This window comes from Dendrobates tinctorius, unplaced genomic scaffold (genome assembly GCF_039654945.1).
Source record: "Dendrobates tinctorius isolate UK_male_01 unplaced genomic scaffold, ASM3965494v1 ptg000163l, whole genome shotgun sequence".
Lineage (NCBI taxonomy): Eukaryota > Metazoa > Chordata > Amphibia > Anura > Dendrobatidae > Dendrobates > Dendrobates tinctorius.
In genome coordinates this window covers 13,074,949-13,101,578 of record NW_027361830.1, presented here as the reverse complement: position 1 = coordinate 13,101,578, position 26,630 = coordinate 13,074,949, and the positions used below count along the sequence as shown (strand labels likewise).

Below are 26,630 nucleotides of genomic sequence, written 5' to 3'. Positions count from 1 at the left end.
TGTGACCAAACCTGGCCACCATATATGGTCCGTAGCCACACCCACCGAATCACATGGCTATGACCTCAACACAGGTCCTTCACATACTCACATAGCCTTTTACTATAGGTGTTATCAGACACACCCCTGGGTGGATTTGTAGGCAGCTAGAACCCGCCCATCTCTCCAGCTGCCTGAAGGCTTCTCCCTAACACATAGGCACGAAAGATCATCTCTGCAGATCAGCACATAACCAAGCCTTCATCTCAAAGCCACCCACTTTGAGATACCCAACGGCCACTCAGTATTCTGCCACTCATCCTCTCTCTTGGGACATCCACACAGCGCCCCCTAGTGGACACAGTGGTCTTTACACCACAGTGGAATAAGCAGAGGAGTAGGTAGTCAACACAGTTTTTTGTGCTTTCCATTTGTAGAGGAATTCCCCAAATGAAACAAATGGCAAACAGAGTTGAAGACTGGATGGGTGCGGCTGTTATAGTTGTCTAGTCATCCAGTTTATGGACAGGTCATGTGGGATCCATGCCTGGTTCATTTTAAGGAATGTTAGGTTACCCACATTGGATGTGGACAGGCGGATGTGACTGTTTGTGATGACACCCCCATGCCATGCTAAACACATGTTCAGACAGTACACTCGCTGCAGGGCAGTCCAGCACTTCAAAAGCATAAAGGGCAAGTTCAGGCCCATGTGTCCAATTTAGAAACCCAGAAGTTAAATGGGGCAGACCCATCTGTTAGTACGTGGAGACATGTGGACAGGTAGCCTTCCACCATGCTGTTGTAGTGCTGCCTCCTGTTAAAATGTACCTTCTCAAATGGTGGTGCTGGATGTTGTGGCATGTTCATAAAGTTTTTTCACATTTCAGCCATGCTAACCCTGCCTTACTGAATGCTGGCAGTGCCCTAGCTGCGTTGACACCTTCCTCCTCTGCCTTGTAGTTCCACTGAGCCCCCACTGTCAGGTGGGAAAGCCATTAGTAGTTTTTCTACCAGTGTGTGCTTGTATTCACGCATTTTGTGATCCCTCTCAAGTGTCAGAAGGAATGCTGGTACGTTGTCCTTGTAGCGGGGACCACCTGGGCGGCCATCCAGTAATCTGCACTGGTAACCATACAGGCAACTTGGCGATCATTCCGCAGACGCTGCAGTGTATATTGGCTTATGTGTGCCAGGCTGCCCAGAGACAGCGACAAGCTGTCCTCGGTTGGGATATATCATTTGGGTACTCTGTATGCCACAAGCTACACTCCAGTGATGCCCGTGAGTTGATCTGAGTGCCACCCTGCTGTGAAAACAGTTGTTCCTGCTCCCCCACCTCCTACTCCACCTGCTCTTCCTCGTCATCTTCCCAAGCTGTCCTTTGCCTGTAAACTTGGGTACCTGACCTATGATGAGGCAGTAACCCACTCACCGAGCCATGTGTGGACGACAGACCTGATAACGCTGTGAATTGACTCTGCTCCTCCTCTTCCTCCTGGGCCACCATCTCATCCATTATAGCTTGAATTGTTGTTTTCCAGCAGGCATATAAGTTGTATAGTAACGCTGATTATAGCATCATCAGCACTGGCTCTATTAGTGGAATATTCAAAGAAGCACAACACAGCACACACATCCCGCATGTAGGCCCACACATTGGTGGTGAAGTGGTGTTGTTGTTTAGTGCGACTTATCCATGTGTGCTACAGCTGAAACGTCACTATTTCCTGCTGTTTCAGTAGTCTCTGTAGCATATGCAAGGTGGAGTTCCTCCTTGTTGGTACTTCACATATCAGCCAGTGAGCAGGAAGGCAGAAGTGATGCTGCAGCTCAGACAAGTGAGAAGCAGCAGAGTGTGAATGTAAAAAATACTCACATACTGCACGCACTTTCAGCAGCAGCTCCAACATGTGTGGGTAGTTTTTTAGTTAGTTCTGCACCACCAAGTTTAGCACATGCTCCAGGTAGGGGATATGTGTCAAACCAGCTAAGCCCAGAGCTGTTATGAGATTTTGCCCATTATTGCATACCACGAGGCCGGGCAAAAGGTTCACTGACAGTAACCACTCATTTATCTGGTGTTTTATCCCAGTCCATAACTCTTGCGTGTTGTTGGATTTGTCCCCCAAACAAAGGAGTTTAAGAACAGCCTGGCTGTCATTTCCCCCTGGATGTGCTCAAGTTGGTGGTGCAGGTCTTCCTGTGACCGAATGAGGAAGCAGTGAAGGAATAACAATAGGAGGAGGAAGGAACCTGGACAGATAAACATCTAGCAATACCAGGTGGTGGTAGGATATGAAGTGAAGCGCCTTCCGCTTCTGCTCCAGCCACCACTACATTTACCCAGTGGGCAGTTAGGGAGATGGAACGACTCTGGCCATGCTTGCTAGTCTACGTATCAGTGGTTATAAGGACCTTGCCACTAATGGCATTGAGAAGCGCATACTTGATTTGGTTTGCAACATATTTATGCAGGGCAGGGATGACCTGCCTTGAAATGTAGTGGCGGCTGGGAACAACGTACTGCGGAACAGCAACAACATCATTTTTTAAAAAACTTTATGACTCCATCAGCAGGAATGGCAGCATTTCAAAGATTGAGGTTTGCTACCACCAGTTCAGTTAAAGGGGATGTCCACTACTAGGACAACTGTTATGAATGGGTCACTGAGGAGGAAAACTAAACAAACTAAGTCACAGAAAACCAGAGAGGTTGGTAACTATGCAGATTGCAGACCCCTGATCCTAACCACACAACTAGCAGCAGCCGTGGAGCATTCCTACGATGAATTAAGACGCCTCGTCACAGCCGGAGGACTAAATAAGCCTAAAGCAAGAAAAGGGGAAAATTAACTGCCCCAGAGCATACCCCAAAGGAATAGACAGCCCCCACACATGTATTGACGGTGAAACAAGATGAAAACACAAACACAGGCAGGAAAATAGACTGAGCAAACGATGGGGCCCAAACTAACTAGAAAGGACAGGAAAGGAAAGCCACTGTCTGCAATCTTCCCAAAAAACCCTACAAAAATAATGTCCAACACTTCTGATAACAAAATTAACCCTGAAGTCACTAGACTTCTCCCACTATATCAGCACTCTGAAATATTCTGAGACAGAGCAAAAAAAGAAGCCAATCTAATAAGGGACAAAAAGCAAATTGGCAAATACAGATAAATAAGAGTGGAAATTCAGCACAGCCCCAGCCGGGGCTGGCTGACCACACAAAAAACTGAATAGACCAACAAAATCAAGTGTGAACATTAGCAGAAACACTTAGCTTGAGATGACTGAAAACCAAGACCTGAAAAGCCAGAAGGAATCACCAGCACCAGTATAGGGCGTCAGCTGTCTTAAATCCAGTCTGAGATTCCTGAGAGCCAATCGTTATCCTCATCATCAGGTGGCAGATCTCTACTAATTAAATCAATCTCACTATCTCCTGTTAACACCAGAGGGAGCCCGGAAGGAGAACTCACAACTTGTAGACCAGAAAATGAGTTCACAACAGACAACCCTTTCTTGTCAAAATGTTTAGTGCCTATACTCACCTACCATGCCATTCCGTGGTGTCAGCACTCCATTTCCCAGGGCTTCCATGTGGTTGTTACTGGTTGTGCGCTGGCATCATATCTCACAGCAACAGCATGGGAGCCCTGGGAGATGGAGTGCCGACATCGTGGGAATGGCGCCAGCATGGTAGGTGAGTATAGGCTGTTATTATTAGGTCACCAAGGAGGATAGCTGGGGAATAAGCTAAGCAAACAGAAAACCAGAAAGGTTTGTAAGTAAGTGGATTGCAGACCCCTAAAACTAACAACACAGCTAGAATTAGCCGTGGGACGTACCTACGATGCCCTAGATGTCTCGGCACAGCCAAAGAGTTAACTAAGCCTAAAGCAAGTAAGGGGAACGCTAAACTGCCCCGGAGTAGAACCCCAAAGGAATAGATAGCCCCCAAACACATATTGCCAGTGAGACAAGATGAGGCACAAACCTAGGCAGAAAATAGAGTAAGCAAATGATGGGGCCCAAACTGTCTAGATAGAATAGGACAGGAAAGGATACTGTCTGCAATCACGCAAAAAACCCTAAGAAAAATCCAACAAGTCTCATATGCAAAAATACTGACGCCACCCAACCTCTCCCCCACTAGATCAGCATTCTGGTGTGAACTGGAAGCAAAGCAAAAGATACTGATATAACAGGAGACTAGCAATACTGAACAGACTGACATAAGCTGTGGCATATGGAATGGGGTCCAGCACTGGTCCCAGCAGGGAACAATGCTGAACCCACACAGCAAAGCAGAAAGCAGAGAAAGGCAAAAACTGGATCAAATGCAAAAAGATTCAAGCAAACAATTAACTTATCTGAACGATGCAGGACCAAGCAGGGGGCAAGCAGACTTTAAAATGCACAGGAAGAAAACCAAATCACCAGCAACAACTGAAGGAAGCTTGCTGACTTGAATCTTCCCAGTCTGTAACACCTGCCTTCCAATCATCATCTTCAGGTGATTGACTTCTGTCTACCCGACCAGCTCCATTACCCGCAGCAACCACCAGAGGGAGTCCAAACTCAGAAGTCAGGTCTAAAGTGTTCACAACAATAGACTTTTTTATTTTATTGGGGCGAAGCAAGGGATATGAGAGGAAGTTGTCCAAGTCGTGGATAACTTCTTTAAAAATTTGGATGAGGTTCTAGCACCCCTCTACAAATGGGGATAGGGCAGAGTAAAGAATCTTGAACCAGGAGGATGAGATTCAAATGGAGGTGAAGGTGTATGTGGTGATGTACGTGTAAGAGTTGAAGTAGGAAGTAGCCAACACATTTTTTTTCTTTTTGTTACACTTGCCGCAGGGCAGGCCAGAAACTCCAAGATGTAAAGGGAAAGCTCAGGCCATGTGTCCAATTTGGAAACCCAAAAGTAAAATGGGGCAGATGCATCATTTATAATGTGGAGACGTGCGGACAGGTTCTGTTCCGCCATGTCGTGGAAACACAGCCTCTTGCTAATATGAACCATATCAGATGGTGATGTCTTATGTTGTGATGTGCGGAGCAAGAGTTACCACATTTAGGGCATGCTAGCCCTGACTCGTGAGGTGCTGGTGGTGCACCAGCTGCGTTGGCAACTTCCTCCTCCTCTTCTGCCTTGTTCTTCCACTGAGTCCCCGCTCTCAGGTAGGAAAGTCATCAGTAATTTCTCTACCAGCATGTGCTTGTATTCACACAATTTGTTATCCTGGTCCAAGGGCGGAAGTAAAGATTTTACATTGTCCTGAAGCGGAAATCCAGGAGGATGGCAGCAAATTAATCAAAACTGGTAATAATTAGAGTTGAGCGAAACGGGTCGAAAAATTTCAAAAGTCGCCGACTTTTGGCAAAGTCGGGTTTCATGAAACGAAACCCGACCCTAGGGTGAGGTCGGCCACGAGGTCGGCGACTTACGCGCCAAAGTCGCGTTTCAAAAGTTTGTTTTGCGCTCTTTTTCAGCCAATCAGGATCCACGGACACTGTGGGCAACGTGATGACATAGGCAGGGGTCACCACCATCTTTCAGAAGGGCATGCAAGTGATTGGCTTGCTTTGGTGGGCGTCACAGGGGGTATAAAAGGGCGTGCACGCCGACCGCCATCTTACTTCTGCCGATCTCAGTATAGGGAGAGGTTGCTGCTGATTCTGTAGGGAGAGCGTTAGGCAGGGAAGAAGACAAAAAAACTGCTTCTGCTGCTAGCGATTTGGCCTGCACAACACACCAGTCACTGTGTGTGCAGTGCAAGGGGAGGCTATATAGTGGTGTATCAGTGGTGTTGGTTGTTGGGCTGCCTTCTAAGGCTTCCTGACATTCCTGCATTGCTGTTTACCCACTGCTCCGCAAACTGCTTTTTTAAAAGCAATCCCAATTTTTTTTTTTTGTCCTGCTGAGAAGAAAAAAAAACTGCTTCTGCTGCTAGCAATTTGGCCTGCACAACACACCAGTCACTGTGTGTGCAGTGCAAGGGAAGGCTATATTGTGGTGTATCAGTGGTGTTGGTTGTTGGCTGCCTTTTAAGGCTTCCTGACAGGCTGGCATTGCTGTTTACCCACTGCTCCGCAAACTGCTTTTTTAAAAGCAATCCAATCTCCCTTATCCTCTAGTCACTTTTGTCACAGCTGTGCCATCGAGCCTGTCACATAGCGCTCATATATTCATTGGGCCTCACACAATCCAAAAGTGTCCAGTGTCCAAAAGTGTGTACAGAGATTCAAAATCTCCCTTATCCTCTAGTCACTTTGGTCACAGCTGTGCCATCGAGCCTGTCACATAGCGCTCAGATATTCATTGGGCCTCACACAATCCAAAAGTGTCCAGTGTCCAAAAGTGTGTGCAGAGATTCAAAATCTCCCTTATCCTCTAGTCACTTTGGTCACAGCTGTGCCATCGAGCCTGTCACAAAGCGCTCAGATATCAGTGGGCCTCACACAATCCAAAAGTGTCCAGTGTCCAAAAGTGTGTGCAGAGATTCAAAATCTCCCTTATCCTCTAGTCACTTTGGTCACAGCTGTGCCATCGAGCCTGTCACATAGCGCTCAGATATTCATTGGGCCTCACACAATCCAAAAGTGTCCAGTGTCCAAAAGTGTGTGCAGAGATTCAAAATCTCCCTTATCCTCTAGTCACTTTGGTCACAGCTGTGCCATTGAGCCTGTCACATAGCGCTCAGATATTCATTGGGCCTCACACAATCCAAAAGTGTCCAGTGTCTAAAAGTGTGTGCAGAGATTCAAAATCTCCCTTATCCTCTAGTCACTTTGGTCACAGCTGTGCCATCGAGCCTGTGACATAGCGCTCAGATATCAGTGGGCCTCACACAATCCAAAAGTGTCCAGTGTCCAAAAGTGTGTGCAGAGATTCAAAATCTCCCTTATCCTCTAGTCACTTTGGTCACAGCTGTGCCATCTAGCCTGTCACATAGCGCTCAGATATTCATTGGGCCTCACACAATTCAAAAGTGTCCAGTGTCTAAAAGTGTGTGCAGAGATTCAAAATCTCCCTTATCCTCTAGTCACTTTGGTCACAGCTGTGCCATCGAGCCTGTGACATAGTGCTCAGATATCAGTGGGCCTCACACAATCCAAAAGTGTCCAGTGTCCAAAAGTGTGTGCAGAGATTCAAAATCTCCCTTATCCTCTAGTCACTTTGGTCACAGCTGTGCCATCGAGCCTGTCACATAGCGCTCAGATATTCATTGGGCCTCACACAATCCAAAAGTGTCCAGTGTCCAAAAGTGTGTGCAGAGATTCAAAATCTCCCTTATCCTCTAGTCACTTTGGTCACAGCTGTGCCATCGAGCCTGTGACATAGCGCTCAGATATCAGTGGGCCTCACACAATCCAAAAGTGTCCAGTGTCCAAAAGTGTGTGCAGAGATTCAAAATCTCCCTTATCCTCTAGTCACTTTGGTCACACCAGCTGTGCCATCGAGCCTGTCACATAGCGCTCAGATATTCATTGGGCCTCACACAATCCAAAAGTGTCCAGTGTCCAAAAGTGTGTGCAGAGATTCAAAATCTCCCTTATCCTCTAGTCACTTTGGTCACAGCTGTGCCATCGAGCCTGTGACATAGCGCTCAGATATCAGTGGGCCTCACACAATCCAAAAGTGTCCAGTGTCCACAAGTGTCTGCAGAAATTCAAAATCTCCCCTGTCCTATAGACACCTTGTACCTTGTTTTACATTACTATATAGTTTGTTGGATTTTGTCTACATTTCTACCAAAAATGAGGAAGGCTGGTGGAAGAGGCCGTGGAATTGGGCGGGGGTTGGCAGCTGGTAATGATGGTGTTGGTGGTGGATCTGATGGTAGTGGCAAGAGCAAAATAGGACCGAATGCAGGAGGTGTTGAGCCTGCGTCATCGTCTGGCTACATAAGGCCTCGAACGCTTAGTTTTCTAGGAGTTGGCAAACCGCTTTTAAAGCCAGAGCATCAGGAAAAAGTTTTGTCTTACATTGCTGACTCAGCCTCCAGCTCTATCGCCTCCTCTTCTTCAGTTGTAAAAAGTAAAAGCACTGAGTCGTCATTGGAGGCTCATGTTCATGAACCACACCTTTCCTTGTGTCCTTCACCCCAACCAAGATTGAAGGATGACGCAGGCCATACTACTGATTACTCCATGGAGCTGTTTTCACATACCATGCCTGGATTATCAAGTGAAATGGTGAATTACCCAGGCCAAGATGAATCTGACATGGAGTGCAATGATGCACAGCCGCTGATGGATGATTCTGCTGGTACATTCACTCAGAGCACTACATTGTCCTCGCAGTGTACAGAGCCAGATTCTGACCCTGATGAGACTCAGGTGCCCCTTCCCGCACACTATACCACCATACACGGTGACACAGAGGAAGGTGCACATGACATAGAAGAGGAGGTGATGGATGACCCAGTTGTTGACCCAGATTGGCATCCATTGGGGGAAGAGGGTGCTGCTTCCAATAGCTCAGATGAGGAGCATCCACAGCAGACATCGACATCGCAACAGCTGTAATCTGGCAGGCCCGGAGCACTCCAAAGACAGGTTCCAAACATCAAAAGAGTTGCTGGACAGCTTGTCCAGAGGGTCAAAAGATCACAGCGTGCTATACCGCAAAATGTCTGCCAAAGTAGGAAGAGTGCAGTGTGGCACTTTTTTGAACAAAATCCTCATGATCAGGCCAAGGTTATCTGTAAGAAGTGCGCAAAGACCTTTAGCCGAGGGAAAAATCTGAAAAATTTGAATACCAGTTGCATGCTTAGACATTTAACCAGCATGCACTTGCAAGCGTGGACACAACACCAAACCTCAAGTGCCACATGTGCAACTGATCACAACGAAGGTAGTCAGCAACGCTGCATTGTTTCCCCCACTGTAAGCCCACCGGTTAGCACAGCAGCAAATGTTGAGGTGTCGTTGCAAGGCCACAGCAGTCAGGGAATCCCACTGTTATATCAACGAAAGACTGATTCTAGGCCATCAGAAAGAACACCAACTCCATCACCATCATCAACCCTCTCTCAGTCCACCCTGTCCACCGCTACTTCCACCATATGCAGCTCTCAAGTCCAGCTCACCCTCCCAGACACTATGAGTAGGTCAAGAAAGTACTCAGTCTCTCATCCGCGTACACTGGGTTTGAACGCCCACATTGCCAAACTAATCTCGTTTGAGATGATGCCCTTTCGGTTGGTGGAAAGCACAGCTTTCCGCGAACTCATGGCCTATGCAGTACCACGCTATGACCTACCCAGTCGCCACGTCTTCTCTCGCAAAGCCATCCCAGCCCTCCACCATCATGTGAAAGACCGCATTGTCCATGCACTCAAGCAGTCAGTGAGCGGAAAGGTGCACCTCACAAATGATGCATGGTCCAGTCGGCATGGCCAGGGCCGTTACGTGTCCATCACTGCGCACTGGGTTAATGTGGTGGATGCAGGGTCCACAGGGGACAGCGGTGGTGGGACAGTGCTGCCTAGCCCACGGTATAGGAAACAGTTGGCTGTAGGCGTTCGACCCTCCTCCTCCTCCTCCTCCTCCAGAAGCGAAAGCTCGAACACAGAGCGCAGTCGTACGAGCACTCCATCTGCAGCTGCCACTGTTGCACACGAGGTGTCCCCCTATCGAGCAGCTAGTGGAAAGCGTCAGCAGGCTGTGTTGCAGATGATGTGTTTGGGCGACAGACACACTGCCGAGGTGCTGGCCGAGTACTTGAAGCGACAAACTGAGTCATGGCTGGGCAGTGTACATCTTGAGGCAGGCAAGGTAGTTAGTGATAACGGCCGTAATTTTGTGGCAGCCATAGCCCTTTCAAAACTCAGCCACATACCTTGCTTGGCTCACACCTTGAACCTGGTGGTGCAGTGCTTCCTCAAAAATTATCCGGAGTTAACAGCCCTGCTCCAGAAGGTGCGAAGACTGTGCGCGCACATCCGCCGGTCGCCTGTACACTCCGTTCGTATGCAGAAGCTGCAGCGATTGCTCCACCTTCCCAACCACCGCCTCATTATCGACATTGCAACAAGGTGGAACTCCACCCTGCACATGGTGGAGCGGCTGTGCGAGCAGAGGCAGGCCATAATGCATTTGTGGGAGGATACACGGCCAGGCACTTTGAGAGCAGACATGGAGTTGACAGGTGTGCAGTGGTCGAAGCTGAAAGACCTCTGTAAAGTCCTTCAGTGTTTTGAGGAATGCACACGGCTGGTAAGCGCAGACGACGCCATCCTAAGCATGAGCATCCCACTTATGCGTCTGCTCATGCAAACTTTGACGCACCTTAAGGAGCAGGCGTCTGCAGCCAATGTTGATGAGGAGGAAGAGGAGGAGGGACTCCTTGATGACATTCAGCCATTGTCTGCTCAGGGACCTCTCCTGGACGAGGTGGAGGAAGAAGAGGAGGAGGAGGATGATGATGGGGATGATTACTTAGGGGAGGAGGATGCATCTCGTGGGGCAAGTGAAAATGTTGGCGTGGCAAGGTCTGGTACAGGGTTTGTGCGTGACTGGAGGGATGTGGATTTGCCAGAAAGTGCTCCTCCACCCAGCACTCGCAGTGCATCATTGACACCGGGAACATTGGCCCACATGTCAGATTATGCCTTGCAGATCCTAAAAAGGGACCCCCGCATTGCCAAAATGATGAACGATGACGACTACTGGTTGGCCAGCATCCTGGATCCACGCTATAAAGGCAAATTACAAAACATCATGCCACAGGAGAACCTTGACCTAATATTGGCTAATAAACAAGCAACTCTGGTAAATCGGTTGCTTGAGGCATTCCCAGCACACAGCAGCGGTGATGGTTCTCACACGAGCCGTACGGGCCGGGGGCAGCTTGGCAGAGGTGTTCGTGGTGCACACAGCAGAAGTGGCGTTGGAGACAGGGGTTTCATGACAATGTTGTGGACTGATTTTTCAAATACCGCTCACACAACTGGTAATACTGCATCGATGGAAAGTGACAGGAGACAGCAGTTGTCAACTATGGTTACAAACTACTTTTCCTCCCATATCGATGTTCTCCCACACAGGTCATTCCCCTTTGACTATTGGGCCGCTAAACTGGACACCTGGCCTGAATTGGCCCAATATGCCTTACAGGAGCTCGCTTGCCCAGCTGCAAGTGTGCTATCGGAAAGAGTCTTCAGTGCAGCTGGATCAATCCTGACAGAAAAAAGGACCCGTCTGTCAACCCAAAATGTGGATGATCTAACCTTCATTAAAATGAACCATGCATGGGTTTCCAAGGATTTTGTCCCACCTTCCCCTGATGACACATAGGGTGACAGAAAAATGGCTTGCTTTGGTCCACCTCTTCCTGGGACTTCACCTATTTCGCCTTTTGCATCAGCTGAATGTCCAACATCAACATATGCCACTTTCTAAAACTCCCTAACTGTGCTGCCTCCCCCCCATGGCCGGGGTCACCACCTAGCGCACGACACCGTGCGAGTGCCGTTGCCCTGGACAGGTGGGTAGGCCGACTCTTGGGCGCGGGCACTGGCACAGGGTCCCTCATAGTGCAATCAAGTGTCTCTGACGGTGGTGGTGCACACCCGCCGTCAGACACACCGCTGTACTATTAGGGGCCCAGTGCCAGTACCGACGCCCACGAGTGGGCCCCCCTTGCTTGGGCAGGGCCCCAGCATTTGCAATCTTTACCTCTCCCTGCTCCTCCGCTGTGTAATCTGGGCCGTCAAATCCATACTGTGCCTGACACCGTCTGAGCCTGCCTCCTGATGTATAGACATATATTTTGAATGTGTACGCTATCCATACATGTTATCCGGGGAAACGGTACCCTTTCTAACCTTTGTGCAATCACGTGCAATCCATACTGGGCCTAACACCGTCTGAGCCTGCCTCCTGATGTATAGACATATATTTTGAATGTGTACGCTATCCATACATGTTATCCAGGGATACGGTACCCTTTCTAACCTTTGTGCAATCACGTGCAATCCATACTGGGCCTAACACCGTCTGAGCCTGCCTCCTGAGACATATATTTTGAATGTGTACGCTATCCATACATGTTATCCGGGGAAACGGTACCCTTTCTAACCTTTGTGCAATCACGTGCAATCCATACTGGGCCTAACACCGTCTGAGCCTGCCTCCTGAGACATATATTTTGAATGTGTACGCTATCCATACATGTTATCTGGGGATATGGTACCCTTTCTAACCTTTGTGCAATCACGTGCAATCCATACTGGGCCTAACACCGTCTGAGCCTGCCTCCTGAGACATATATTTTGAATGTGTACGCTATCCATACATGTTATCCGGGGAAACGGTACCCTTTCTAACCTTTGTGCAATCACGTGCAATCCATACTGGGCCTAACACCGTCTGAGCCTCCTCCTGAGACATATATTTTGAATGTGTACGCTATCCATACATGTTATCCAGGGAAACGGTACCCTTTCTAACCTTTGTGCAATCACGTGCAATCCATACTGGGCCTAACACCGTCTGAGCCTGCCTCCTGAGACATATATTTTGAATGTGTACGCTATCCATACATGTTATCTGGGGATACGGTACCCTTTCTAACCTTTGTGCAATCACGTGCAATCCATACTGGGCCTAACACCGTCTGAGCCTGCCTCCTGATGTATAGACATATATTTTGAATGTGTACGCTATCCATACATGTTATCTGGGGATACGGTACCCTTTCTCACCTTTGTGCAATCACGTGTAATCCATACTGGGCGCGAGAACGGCTGGCGAGCTGTTAAGCAAGCTACAGCACCTGTGGTTTGCACACGTAAGTTTTTCATTTTTTCAGGAATGACGGTTAGGCCTAATTCCGGAACTGCGGTTGACCTGCACTTACTGGGAAATCATTGTTCCCGGGTAATAATTGTAATCAGTGATCCCCATCACTAACGTTGTTCAGCGGGTTATCTGCACCTGTAAGCGACAAACGCTGGCCTTTTCAGTGTAGCGCACATGCAGCCACGGACATGTAAGGGCATGACACACCAGTTATTGGCCAATCTCATGTGCCAGAGCCTCACGTGTCCCTCTAGTAAGCCGGACTCGGACCGCGGGGCATGACGGAGTCTCGTTCGTTAACGGAATTAAGCTTGCAATGTGTGCATCTGTTCTGTAGCTGGCATGGTTGAGGTTTCCCAGGTGGAGCGAATTTAACCGTAGGCTCCACTCCTGGTGGTGCCCTTCTGGACATTCCTTTAAGGTTCAGCTTTGCAACCATACTGCCCACGTAAAACAAACACTTTGCCTTCATGAACGCTGTTTGGAGGGTCATGACTCGTGGGAATAACGCCGCCCAATCAGTTAACCTGCTAGAGAGATCCTTTGTTGCTCCCAAGCATGACATCACACTCCCTAGGAAGAAGGCAATGCCACTGTGGCGACCGTACTCCTGGGGGCGACACAAGTGCACTGATGCCCAGCCACTGCTCGATGAATCTGCTGGTACATTGACCCAGACCACTACATTCCCCTCGCACGCTACACGACCTGAATCTGACCCTGATGAAACTCAGGTTACCCTTCCCATATACAGTTCCATCTTACACGGTGACAAAGAGGAAGCTGCAGATGAAAGTGCAGGTTCGGCCCACCCGCCATCAGACACACCACCGTACTATCAGGGGCCCTGTGCCAGTGCCGTCGCCAACGAGTGGCCCCCCCTGCTTGCCCAGGATCACAGCACTTGCAAAGTTGAAATACTGTGCAGTGAGATGGAAGATGGGGACGACGAGGAGTCCAGACAAGTACAGGGATTCCCTAGCGAGGAGACTTATTTGATTGTTTTCAATGTTGGGACAGCAATTTTTGGGGAGCACTATACTCTGGAGAATGATAGATGGGGCCCACCATACACTGGAACATTCCAAAGGTGGACATCAGACACTGGAGCAGCATTTACAGGGCCCATTATACACTAGAGCATTAGAAATGGGGCCCATTATGTTTGGAGCATTATTTGGTCCCATAAGACAGTGGAGCTTCATCCATGGGGACCAACATATATTGTAGCATTATGTGGAGCTCATCATATACTGTTTCAAACATTATATGGGACCAATGATTCTGTATGGAGAAATAGATGGGCCTCGTCATGAGATGTAAAAAGTGAGGTATTTTTCAGTGTACTATACCGCTATTTCTCTGCCGTATCGGAGCATGATGAGTTGTGGTATGTGTTAAAGGGGCGCTCTTTCGCCCAGGGCACATGAAAACCTGCAGACAGCCCTCCCCCCACAACTTTAGCCAAATAACCCCCATTTTTCAGTGCGTAACTTGTATTATGAAGTTAATTAAGGTTGACAAGCTTAAGTAAGAAGAATTGATGCTTTTGGCATTCAAATGGGCACTGTAGGTGTGTTTCCTGTCCTCCTCTCACTGCCGACTTTTATTCCCCATTGACTTACATTGGGTTTCGTGTTTCGGGACGACCCCGACTTTTCCCTATAATCGGACGATCTTGCTCGACCCGACTTTTGGAAAAGTCGGGTTTCACGAAAAGAAACGCGACCCTAAAAAACCAAAAGTCGCTCAACTCTAGTAATAATAAGAGCAACTCAACAGTCGTTGCATAGGCACAGCAGTATTGGATCATGTGTGCCAGGCCACCCAGAGATAACAACAAGCTGTCTTCCGTGGGAGGTGTATGTTTGAGACCTCTGTATTCCCCCCAGCCATGCTCGAGTGATGCCTGTAAGCAGCTTGGAGTTCCACCTTGCTGGAAAAATGGTTCCTCAACATCCTCCTCCTCCTCCAAAACTGTCACCTTATCTGAAGGGTTTTTCAAGCAGATATAGGAGGGGGATAGTAATGCTCATAAAGGCAGAAGTGACGCTGCAGAGCAGACAGGCTAGCAGCAGCAGGGTAAGGCAGCAGGGTAAGAACGTCAAAAGTGTGCACACACTGCAAGCACTATCAGCACCAAATCAGACATATTTGGGTAGCTTTTCAGGAAGCTCTGCACCACCAAGTTCAGCATATGTGCAAAGCAAGGGATCTGAGTCAAACAGGAAAGGCCCAGCGCTGCTACCAGATTTTGCCCATTATCGTAAACCACCAGGCTGGGTTTCAGGTTCATGGACACCAATGACTCATCTGCCTGCTGTTTGATCTCCATCCACAGCTCCTGCGTGGTGTGAGATCTGTCCCGAAAACAAATGAGTTGCAGAACACCCTGCTGCATTTCGTCCTAATTGTGCTGAGATTGGTGGTGCAAGGTTCACTGTGACTGGATGAGGAGGAGGTGGGAGCGGAGTAGGAGGAGGAGGCAACATGTGCCTAGAAACGTTCCATAATCCTTGGTGGTGGTAGGACATTTGCTTGAATGTCTTCGCCTCTGTCCCCGCCACCACTACATTGACCCAGTGGGCAATTATGGAGATGTACCGTCCCTGCCTGTGCTTACTGTTCAACATATCTGTTGTAACATGGACCTTGTCAGTGATGGTGTTGCGCAGTACATATCTTATCTGGTCACAAACTTTGTGTGCAGGGAAGGGATGGCCCACCTGACAAAGTAGTGGCAGCTGGGAATAACATACTGCGGGACAGCCACCGACATTAGTTTTTTTTAAACTGGTGGTCTTCACCAGCTGGAATGGCAGTATTTCAAGAAAGTAATTTAGTAATGCTGTCATTCAGGCACATGGCTTGTGGGTGGTTAGGGTGGAATTTCCACTTTTTGCCTCGGGTATGGTGGATGGAGAGCTGGAAACCTCCATGGCATGATGTAGATATCTCTGTGAAACTTCTGTTGGTGGTGGTGTTGCTGTCACATCACCCCGTGATATATTTTAACGGTACAACTCTACACCTCTGCCTGCTGTCTCATCTACTGCATATCACCCAGCAATATATTAACCCCTTAATGACCCAGCCTATTTTGACCTTAATGACCTGGCCATTTTTTGTTTAATTCTGACCAGTGTGCCTTTATGAGGTAATAACTCAGGAATGCTTCAACGGATCCTAGCGATTCTGAGATTTTTTCGTGACATATTGGGCTTCATGTTAGTGGTAAATCTAGGTCAATAATTTTTGCGTTTATTTGTGAAAAAATCAGAAATTTGGTGAAAATTTCGCAATTTTTAAATTTTGAATTTTTATTCTGTTAAACCAGAGAGTTATGTGACACAAAATAGTTAATAGATAACATTTTCCACATATCTACTTTACATCAGCACAATTTTGGAAACAAAATTTTTTTTTAATGAAGTTATAAGGGCTAAAAGTTAACAAGCAATTTCTCATTTTTACAACAAAATTTACAAAACCATTTTTTTTAGGGACCACCTCACATTTGAAGTCAGTTTGAGGGGTCTATATGGCTGAAAATACCCAAAAGTGACACCATTCTAAAAACTGCACCCCTCAAGCTGATCAAAACCACATTCAAGAAGTTTATTAACCCTTCAGGTGTTTCACAGCAGCAGAAGCAACATGGAAGGAAAAAAATGAACATTTAACTTTTTAGTCACAAAAATGATCTTTTAGCAACAATTTTTTTATTTTCCCAAGGGTAAAAGGAGAAAGTGGACCCCAAAAGTTGTTGTCCAATTTGTCCTGAGTACACTGAAACCCCATATGTGGGGGGGAAGCACTGTTTCGGTGCACGGCAGGACTCGGAAGGGAAGGAGCGCCATTTGACTTTTTGAATGGAAAATTACAGTGCGTTGCGAAAGTATTCGGCTCTCTGGAACTTTTCAACCTTTTCCCACATATCATGCTTCAAACATAAAGATACCAAATGTAAATTTTTGATGAAGAATCAACAACAAGTGGGACACAACTGTGAAGTTGAACAAAATTTATTGGTTATTTTAAATTTTTGTGGAAATTCAAAAACTGAAAAGTGGGGCATGCAATATTATTTTGCCCCTTTAATTTCAGTGCAGCAAACTCACTCTAGAAGTTAATTGTGGATCTCTGAAAGATCCAATGTTGTCTTAAATGACTAATAATGATAAATATAATCCACCTGTATGTAGTCAAGTCTCCGTATAAATGCACCTGCTCTGTTATAGTCTCAGGGTTCTGGTTGATGCACAGAGAGCATCATGAAGACCAAGGAACACAACAGGCAGGTCCGTGATACTGTTGTGGAGAAGTTTAAAGCCAGATTTGGATACAAATTGATTTCCAAAACTTTAAACATCCCAAGAAGTACTGTGCGAGTGATCATATTGAAATGGAAGGAGTATTATACCACTGCAAATCTACCAAGACCCGGCCATCCCTCTAAACTTTCATCTCAAACAAGGAGAAAACTGATCAGACATGCAGCCAAGAGGCCCATGATCACTCTGGATGAACTGCAGAGATCTACAGCTGAGGTGGGACAGTCTGTCCATAGGACAACAATCAGTCGTACACTGCACAAATCTGGCCTTTATGGAAGAGTGGCAAGAAGAAAGCCATTTCTCAAAGATATCCATAAAAAGTGTTGTTTAACATTTGCAACAAGCCACCTGGGAGACACATCAAACATGTGGAAGAAGGTGCTCTGGTCAGATGAAACCAAAATCAAACTTTTTGGCAACATTGCAAACCATATGTTTGGCGTAAAGGCAACACAGCTCATCACCCTGAACACACCATCCCCACTGTCAAACATGGTGGTGGCAGCATCATGGTTTGGGCCTGCATTTCTTCAGCAGGGACAGGGAAGATGGTTAAAATTGATGGGAAGATGGATGGAGCCAAATACAGGACCATTCTTGAAGAAAACCTTTTGGAGTCTGCAAAAGACCTGAGACTGGGACTGAGATTTGTCTTCCAACAAGACAATGATCCCAAACATAAAGCAAAATCTATAATGGAACATATCCAGGTGTTAGAATGGACAAGTCAAAGTCCAGAACTGAACCCAATCGAGAATCTGTGGAAAGAGCTGAAAACTGCTGTTCATATACGATCTCCATCAAACCTCACTGAGCTCGAGCTGTTTGCCAAGGAAGAATGGGTAAAAATTTCAGTTTCTCGATGTACAAAACTGATAGAGACATACCCCAAGCGACTTGCAGCTGTAATCTCAGCAAAAGATGGCGCAACAAAGTATTAAGTTAAAGGGGCTGAATAATATTACACGCCCCTCCTCTACCTGTGGGTCGGGTGACCTTTCATTGACCCTGGTCACCCGACTCGCAGGAGAGCAATCAATTCATGACACAGCATATGCGTCACAGGTTGGATTGGCACCGACTTTCATGATGCATACGCTGTATCAAAGGTCAGGAAGAGGTTAATGGTACAACTCTACACCTCTGCTTGCTGTCTCATCTGCTGCCTTTCACCCTGCAATATATTTTAATGGTACAACTCTACACCTCTGCTTGCTGTCTCATCTGCTGCCTATCACCCTGATATATGGGGTCACTCTAGATATTATCTGACGAAAGGTGTTACAGCATACAGATGTAGCCAGGCCCAGCGTCTTTGATCATTTATCCACCAACTACACACATCTATACGCCAACTGTGCTAGCCAACTGCTAATTTATCCCAAACCAGCTCCCACAATCCCTTTCACCTGATCCTCAACTCAGTCCTATAAATTTAGTAGCATTTTTAAGGGGTGCACGCGTGTGGGGTGGATGCACGTATCCTGCAGCGAAGTATATCTGCAGGTAAGTATACAGAAGCTGCAGTTATTTCAACATCAGTTAGTCACGGCAGGAGTCAGGACCCCACACTGTCTATTTTGGGTATGTCTTATTATTACTGGGATTTAGCTTTTCTTTTAACCCATCTTACTTCTTTACTATGTTTACATATGCCCCTACAGTGTTTGCTCCACTAATCCTCACTCTCCATTGCTATCCCCAAACCCCAGCACCCTCTAACTAAATAATCATCTCCCCTTCCCTCTTACCTACCCACCTGACCTCCTCTGCTGACCTGCTCCTCAACCTCAGATCCTCCTAATCTCTCCTAATAAAGCATAAAACAAGCTGGCTGCTCTCTTTCTCCCACCTGCTCTCCCTTTGTCTGCTTCTCCTCACTGCTGGTAACATATCTCCCAATCCTGGACCCCCCACAGCTAGTAATTCCCCCTCCTACCACTCCCTATTTAATATGAACTACCACAATCTCTACAACGTAAAACCCATACCCTTGACGCCCACTCCCCTGCTCCCGCTCTCTGGAGCACTCTGGAATGCCAGCTTCATCTGCAATAAGCTTCATGTGATTCATGACCTCTTTCTCTCTCGCAATCTTGCCTTCCTCGGCCTCACAGAAACATGGCTAACATCCTCTGACACCGCCTTTTCTGCTGCGCTGTGTTATGGCGGTCTCCATTTCACCCACACTCCTTGCCCCCACAACAGACACAGTGGAGGAGCAGGTCTTATCCTTTCTTCTAACTTCACCTTTGTCACGCTCACGCCTTGACTGGTGGGCGTGAGCCAGGGGGTTGTGGCCCCACTGTGCCACAAACCAGACTACCCTGGAAGGGGCGTAATTAAGACAGCTGCCTTGGCTTTCACTGGAGCCTCTGATGGTGAGGTCAGGCTCGTGCGGCAGGCAGCTGCCAGGTGCCACTCCAGGGTGGTGTCTGGCTGTGGTTGCTGATCCCACTGGGGAAGAGGACACTTGGTTAGGTGTGACTGGCAGGCAGCTGGGCACGGCAGGCACAGCTGGTACCCAGGCAGGCATGGCTGAGACACAGGGCAGGCTGGCAGACACAGGGCAGGCTGGCACGACTGAGACACAGGGCAGTGTTATGAATGGGTCACCAAGGAGGATGGCAGGAACAGGCTAAGCCACCAGGAAACCAGAGAGGTTGGTAACTAAGCGGATTGCAGACCCCTGATCCTATCAACACAACTAGCAGTAGCCGTGGAGTGTTATGAATGGGAAACCGAGGAGGAAAAAAAAGACAACAAGCTAAGTCTCAGAAAACCAGAGAACTTGGTAACTATGCAGATTGCAGATCCCTGATCTTAACCGCACAACTAGCAGCAGTCGTGGAGCGTTCCTACGTTGGTCCTAGACGCCAAGTCACAACCGGAGAACTACATAAGCCTAAAGCAGGAAAAGAGGAAAACTAACTAGTCCAGAGCAGACCCCAAAGGAAACACAGCCCCCACGTGTATTGATGGTGAAATAAGATGAAAATACAAACAAAGGCTGGAAAATAGGCTGAGCAAACGATGGGGACCGGCTAACTAAAAAGGACAGAAAAGGAAAGACACTGTCTGCAATCTGCCAAAAAAAACCTACAAAAATATTGTCCAACACTTCTGATAGCAAAATTTACCCTGAAGTCACTAGACTTCTAAACCTATATCAGCACTCTGAAATATTCTGAGGCAGAGCAAAAAAGAGGCCAATCTAATAAGGGACAAAAAGCAGATTGGCAAATACTGATTAATAGGAGTGGAATTTCAGCATAGCCCCAACAGGGGCAGGCTGATTACACAAAAAACTGAATTGACCAACAAGCACAAGTGTGAACAATAGCAAAAAAACAAACTTAACTTGAGAAAACTGGAAGAGAGCTGGAGTCCAGGACCTGAGAAGCAGACTGAATCACCAGCACTCGGATAGGGCGTCGGCTGTCTTATATCCAGTCTGATACTCCAGAGATCCAATCGTTATCTTCCTCATCAGGTGGCAGATCACTACCACTTAAACCAACTGCACTGCCTCCTGTCACCACCAGAGGGAGAACAGAAGGGGAACTCTCAACTGGTGGAGCAGAAAATGAGTTCATGACAGTACCCCCACCTTGAGGAGGGGTCACCGAACCCTCATCCATGCCACTAGGCCGATCAGGATGGGCCCGGTGAAAAGCACGAACCAATCTATTGGCATGAATATCAGAGGCAGAGACCCAAGAATTATCCTCCTAGCCATAACCCTTCCATTTGACCAAATACTGGAGTCTCAGTCTAACCAAACGAGAATCCAATATTTTCTCTACCTCATATTCCACATTGCCTTTAACCAATACAGGATCAGGAGGTGCCGCCACAGGAACTACTGGCTCAACAAACCTCTTCCACAGTGACATGTGAAATACGTTATGGATTTTGAACATAACTGGAAGAGCCAATTGAAAAGAAACAGGATTAAGAATCTCCAAAATCTTATGAGGTCCAATAAATCTTGGCTTAAATTTTGGAGATGCAACCTTCATAGGAATATTCTTAGACGACAGCCACACCATATCACCCACTTTAAACCGGGGACCAATGGTCCTACGCCGGTTGGAAAAATGCTGGGCCTTTTCCTGAGAGATTGACAACTTATCCACCACTTGGTCCCATATCTGCTGCATTCTCACAACCACAGTGTCCACACCTGGGCAGGACGAAGATTCCACTTGCCCTGAAGAGAATCGAGGATGAAACCCAAAATTACAATAAAAGGGTGACATCAGAGTGGCAGAACTAGCTCTATTGTTCAAATTCGGCCAAGGGCAAAAATGAGACCCAATCATCTTGATCAGCAGATATAAAACATCTTAAATAAGACTCCAGGGTCTGGTTTGTTCTCTCATTATATATATATAAACTTGGCACACACCAAAGGTTTCTGATGCAGAAAGGTGATTTTTAATTATACAACAGTACATACATACACAGACGTTTCGGTCTAGGACCTTCATCAATGTACTGTGAAATATAAATAAAGATGAAAATAATACAATTAAAAAAGAAAGTATATACAACAATATATGGGTTTTCTAGGTAAATACTTTTGAAAAAATGCTGAGACATCGGTCACATTATCGCACATAATAGATATTGGCAGAGAGTAATAAATAATCATGAAGAACAAGATCAATGTAGAAAAGAACACACATACCGATATATTGTACTGTGAGATTCTTAGTGACTGGGCTTTGTGAGATAGACCTGGGAGAGGATAAAGGTGCTATAATAGCCAATATAACGTAGTAAGTGATGAGATGGTTTGTGTTACCTAAGTTACATACCAATCCTGTGAGGAGGCACATGAAGCCGTCCCACTGCTGAAGGCAAAGAATAGCACTAGAGTAATACTACAGTGACGTGACATGAAGTCACAAAATCTGTCTATAAGAGGCATAAAACTCTTACCGTGGTGGTTTGTGGAGTGTGGACGCAGTATCCGCCGCGAATCCCAAGTGCTGCAAAGTGTGAGAGTGGCAGGGTTATATAACCCTGTGAATTATGAGCCCTGGTTGGGGGCGCGCCACCGGAAGTCAGTGGGCGTGTATTAGACACGTCACCATAAGCTCCGGACACCGAGAGAGGGGGCGTGTCAGCAGGGAGCACTGGGAGTGTACTACTGCCTGTCAGGCTGGCTTGCAGGGCAGAGCGGTGGACATTAGTGAACTATCCTGAGTTAACTACTGCAGCGCCGACATCATAGGTGCCAGTGGTGAAGATAGTGGCTATTCAGTGCTTTGAGGGTGACGATTCAAACAATCACAGTTGTTGGTTCTGTAAATGAGACACAATTAGATTAGTATCCATGACATTCAATGTACAGTGGCATTCAAGAATGCCACTGTACATTGAATGTCATGGATACTAATCTAATTGTGTCTCATTTACAGAATCTAATCTAATTGTGTCTCATTTCAAGAATGCCACTGTACATTGAATGTCATGGATACTAATCTAATTGTGTCTCATTTACAGAACCAACAACTGTGATTGTTTGAATCGTCACCCTCAAAGCACTGAATAGCCACTATCTTCACCACTGGCACCTATGATGTCGGCGCTGCAGTAGTTAACTCAGGATAGTTCACTAATGTCCACCGCTCTGCCCTGCAAGCCAGCCTGACAGGCAGTAGTACACTCCCAGTGCTCCCTGCTGACACGCCCCCTCCATGTCTCTCTCGGTGTCCGGAGCTTATGGTGACGTGTCTAATACACGCCCACTGACTTCCGGTGGCGCGCCCCCAACCAGGGCTCATAATTCACAGGGTTATATAACCCTGCCACTCTCACACTTTGCAGCACTTGGGATTCGCGGCGGATACTGCGTCCACACTCCACAAACCACCACGGTAAGAGTTTTATGCCTCTTATAGACAGATTTTGTGACTTCATGTCACGTCACTGTAGTATTACTCTAGTGCTATTCTTTGCCTTCAGCAGTGGGACGGCTTCATGTGCCTCCTCACAGGATTGGTATGTAACTTAGGTAACACAAACCATCTCATCACTTACTAAGTTATATTGGCTATTATAGCACCTTTATCCTCTCCCAGGTCTATCTCACAAAGCCCAGTCACTAAGAATCTCACAGTACAATATATCGGTATGTGTGTTCTTTTCTACGTTGATCTTGTTCTTCATGATTATTTATTACTCTCTGCCAATATCTATTATGTGCGATAATGTGACCGATGTCTCAGCATTTTTTCAAAAGTATTTACCTAGAAAACCCATATATTGTTGTATATACTTTCTTTTTTAATTGTATTATTTTCATCTTTATTTATATTTCACAGTACATTGATGAAGGTCCTAGACCGAAACGTCTGTGTATGTATGTACTGTTGTATAATTAAAAATCACCTTTCTGCATCAGAAACCTTTGGTGTGTGCCAAGTTTATATATATTTAGTTCACGGATTGGGATCCTACTTGGGCACCACCTACAATTCTCAGGGTTGTGCCAACGGTTTTGTTCTTACATGGTTTGTTCTCTCAGTCTGCCCATTGGTCTGGGGATGAAACGCGGAGGAGAAGGATAACTGAATTCCCAGATTGGAACAAAAGGCTTTCCAGAATCTGGAAACAAACTGGACCCCTCTATCGGACACAATGTTCTCAGGAATCCCGTGTAACCAAACCACCTGTTGTAAAAACAAGGGCTCCAACTCAGCAGAAGATGGCAACTTTGGGAGTGGTACAAGATGGACCATCTTCAAAACTCTATCACAAATCACCCAGATAACAGTCATTCTCTGAGAGACAGGAAGATCAGAAATAAAATCCATTGAGATATGGGTCCTTGGCCTCTTGGGCACCGGCAGGGGCACCAGCAACCCACTAGAACGAGAACAGGGTTTAGACCGAGAACAAGTCCCACAGGACAGTACAAAATTCCTGACATCACGAGATAAAGCAGGCCACCAAAACGACCGACTCACCAAATCTCTGGTACCAAAAATACCCGGATGACCAGCCAATGCGGAGCAATGGACTTCAGACATCACTCTCTTTCTCCACTGGTCAGGAACATACAATCTTCCCATAGGGCAACGCTCAGGTTTATCCTCCTGAAATTCCTCCAGGGCACGACTCAAATCGGGCGAAATGGCAGAAAGAACTACCCCCTCACCTAGGATAGTAGTAGGCTCAGTCACATTAAGAGAATCAGCAAAGAAACTCCTAGAAAGGGCGTCTGCCTTAACATTCTTAGTGCCCGGAAGAAAAGAGACCACAAAATTAAAACGCGTGAAAAACAAGGCCCATCTAGCCTGTCTAGGATTCAAGCGTTTGGCCGACTCCAGATAAATCAGATTCTTGTGATCGGTGAGGACCACAAATTGATGTCTAGCTCCCTCCAACCAATGTTTCCACTCCTCAAATGCCCATTTCATGGCCAACAATTCCCGATTCCCCACGTCATAGTTGCATTCAGATGGGGAGAACTTTCGAGAAAAGAAGGCACAGGGATTCATCTTAGAAGTCATAGGGTCTTTATGGGACAACACAGCTCCTGCACCAATCTCAGAAGCGTCCACCTCCACTTGAAATGGAAGTGAGACATCAGGTTGCCATAAAACTGGAGCTGAAGTAAATCTCCGCTTAAGCTCTTGAAATGCTGAGACAGCCTCAGGAGACCAATTCAGCACATCAGCTCCCTTCTTGGTCAGATCAGTCAGTGGTTTGACAATACTAGAAAAATTACCTAGAAATTTACGATAGAAATGAGAAAAACCCAAAAACTTCTGGAGAGCCTTCAAAGAAGTAGGCTGAACCCAATAATAAATGGCCTGTACCTTGGCTGGGTCCATTTCAATAGTCAATGGAGACAAGATAAATCCCAAAAATGAAATCCTCTGTACACCAAAGAGGCATTTCAATCCCTTAACAAACAGGGAATTCTCCCTCAAAATCCGGAACACAGTCTGGACATGTTCCACATGGGAATCCCAATCACTAGAAAAGATCAAAATATCATCTAGATAGATGATCAAAAACTTATCCACAAAGTTTCAGAAAATATCATTCATAAAGGATTGGAAGACAGAAGGGGCATTAGAGAGCCCAAAAGGCATCACCAGATACTCAAAATGTCCCTCTGGAGTACTAAACGCCGTCTTCCATTCATCCCCATGCTTAATGCGAATAAAATTATACGCCCCCTGAGGTCAAGCTTAGTAAACCAGCAGGCACTCTTAACTCTGGAGAATAAATCAGACATCAGAGGTAACGGGTATTGATATTTAACCGTCATCTTGTTAAGGGAACGATAATCAATACACGGTCTTAATGAACCATCTTTCTTGGCCACAAAAAAAAACAGCGCCTAACGGTGACGAGGATGGTCTAATATGACCCTTCTCCAACGACTCCTTAATATAGGATCGCATAGCATCATGTTCGGGTACAGATAAGTTGAAAAGCTGACCCCTTGGAAATTTACACCCAGGCATCAACTCAATTGCACAGTCATAACTCCTATGAGGAGGCAAAGACGCAGACTAAACATCAGAGAAATCAGCCAGATAATCAGGAATATCATGAGACTGAGGAGAGGTGGAGAAAACAGGAGCGTCCCTCAGAACACACTGACAACCCCAACTCACCACAGACACAGATTTCCAATCCAAAACTGGGCTATGAGTTTGCAACCAGGGGAACCCCAGGACAATAGTATCATGCAAATTATGCAGCACCAAAAATTTACAATTTTCTTGGTGGTCTGGGGCAACTCGCATTATCACCTGGGTCCAAAACTGAGGTTTATTCTACGCCAAAAGAGTGGCATCAATACCCCTCAAAGGAATGGGCGTCTGCAGAGGCATCATGGACAAACCACAATGTTTAGCAAAGTCCAAATCCATCAGATTCAGAGCTGCTCCTGAATCCACAAAAGCCTTAGTGGAAAATGTGGACAAGGAGCAGATCAGAGTAATTGCCAAAAGGAACTTAGGTTGTATACTGCCCACAAATGTGTGTGCAAAACGTTTCTCTCGTTTAGGGCAGACAGAAATAGTATGAGAGGCGTCTCCACAGAAAAAACACAGCTTATTACGCCTTCTAAACTCCCGACGTTGCACCCTAGACAAAACCCCATCACATTGCATAGGTTCAGACATTTGTTCAAAAGGTGGCAGCGCCTCCCGTGTAGTTTTAAGTTCACGTAAATGCCGATTAACTTGAATGGCTAATGACATAGAGCCATCCAGACCAGAGGGAACAGGAAATCCCACCATAACATCTTTTACGGTCTCTGACAAACCTTTCCGAAAATGTGCAATGTGCAGCGCTGCTGCGGGGGGGCTCCATCCCTGCAGGTCCCCGAATCCAAGATGGCGACGGGGACCTTCGGGGGCCTGCAGGGAGCTGGCTTCCTCAGTGCCTGCAAAGCGCAGGCATGAGGAAAGCCTGTAACACAACAAGAGAACACAGGCTCTGGACACTACGCTGACA

At 46.7% G+C, this 26,630-nt stretch overlaps 1 long non-coding RNA gene across 1 annotated transcript; it reads right to left on the bottom strand.

The window, feature by feature from the left end:
• Nucleotides 1-21,831: 21,831 nt before the first annotated feature.
• Nucleotides 21,832-22,214, bottom strand: LOC141052813 (uncharacterized). The gene is made up of 3 exons (XR_012220900.1): nt 22,086-22,214; nt 21,962-21,997; nt 21,832-21,881 (listed from the first exon to the last, which is right to left on the bottom strand). It is a non-coding gene; the product is annotated as an uncharacterized lncRNA (long non-coding RNA).
• Nucleotides 22,215-26,630: the final 4,416 nt, after the last annotated feature.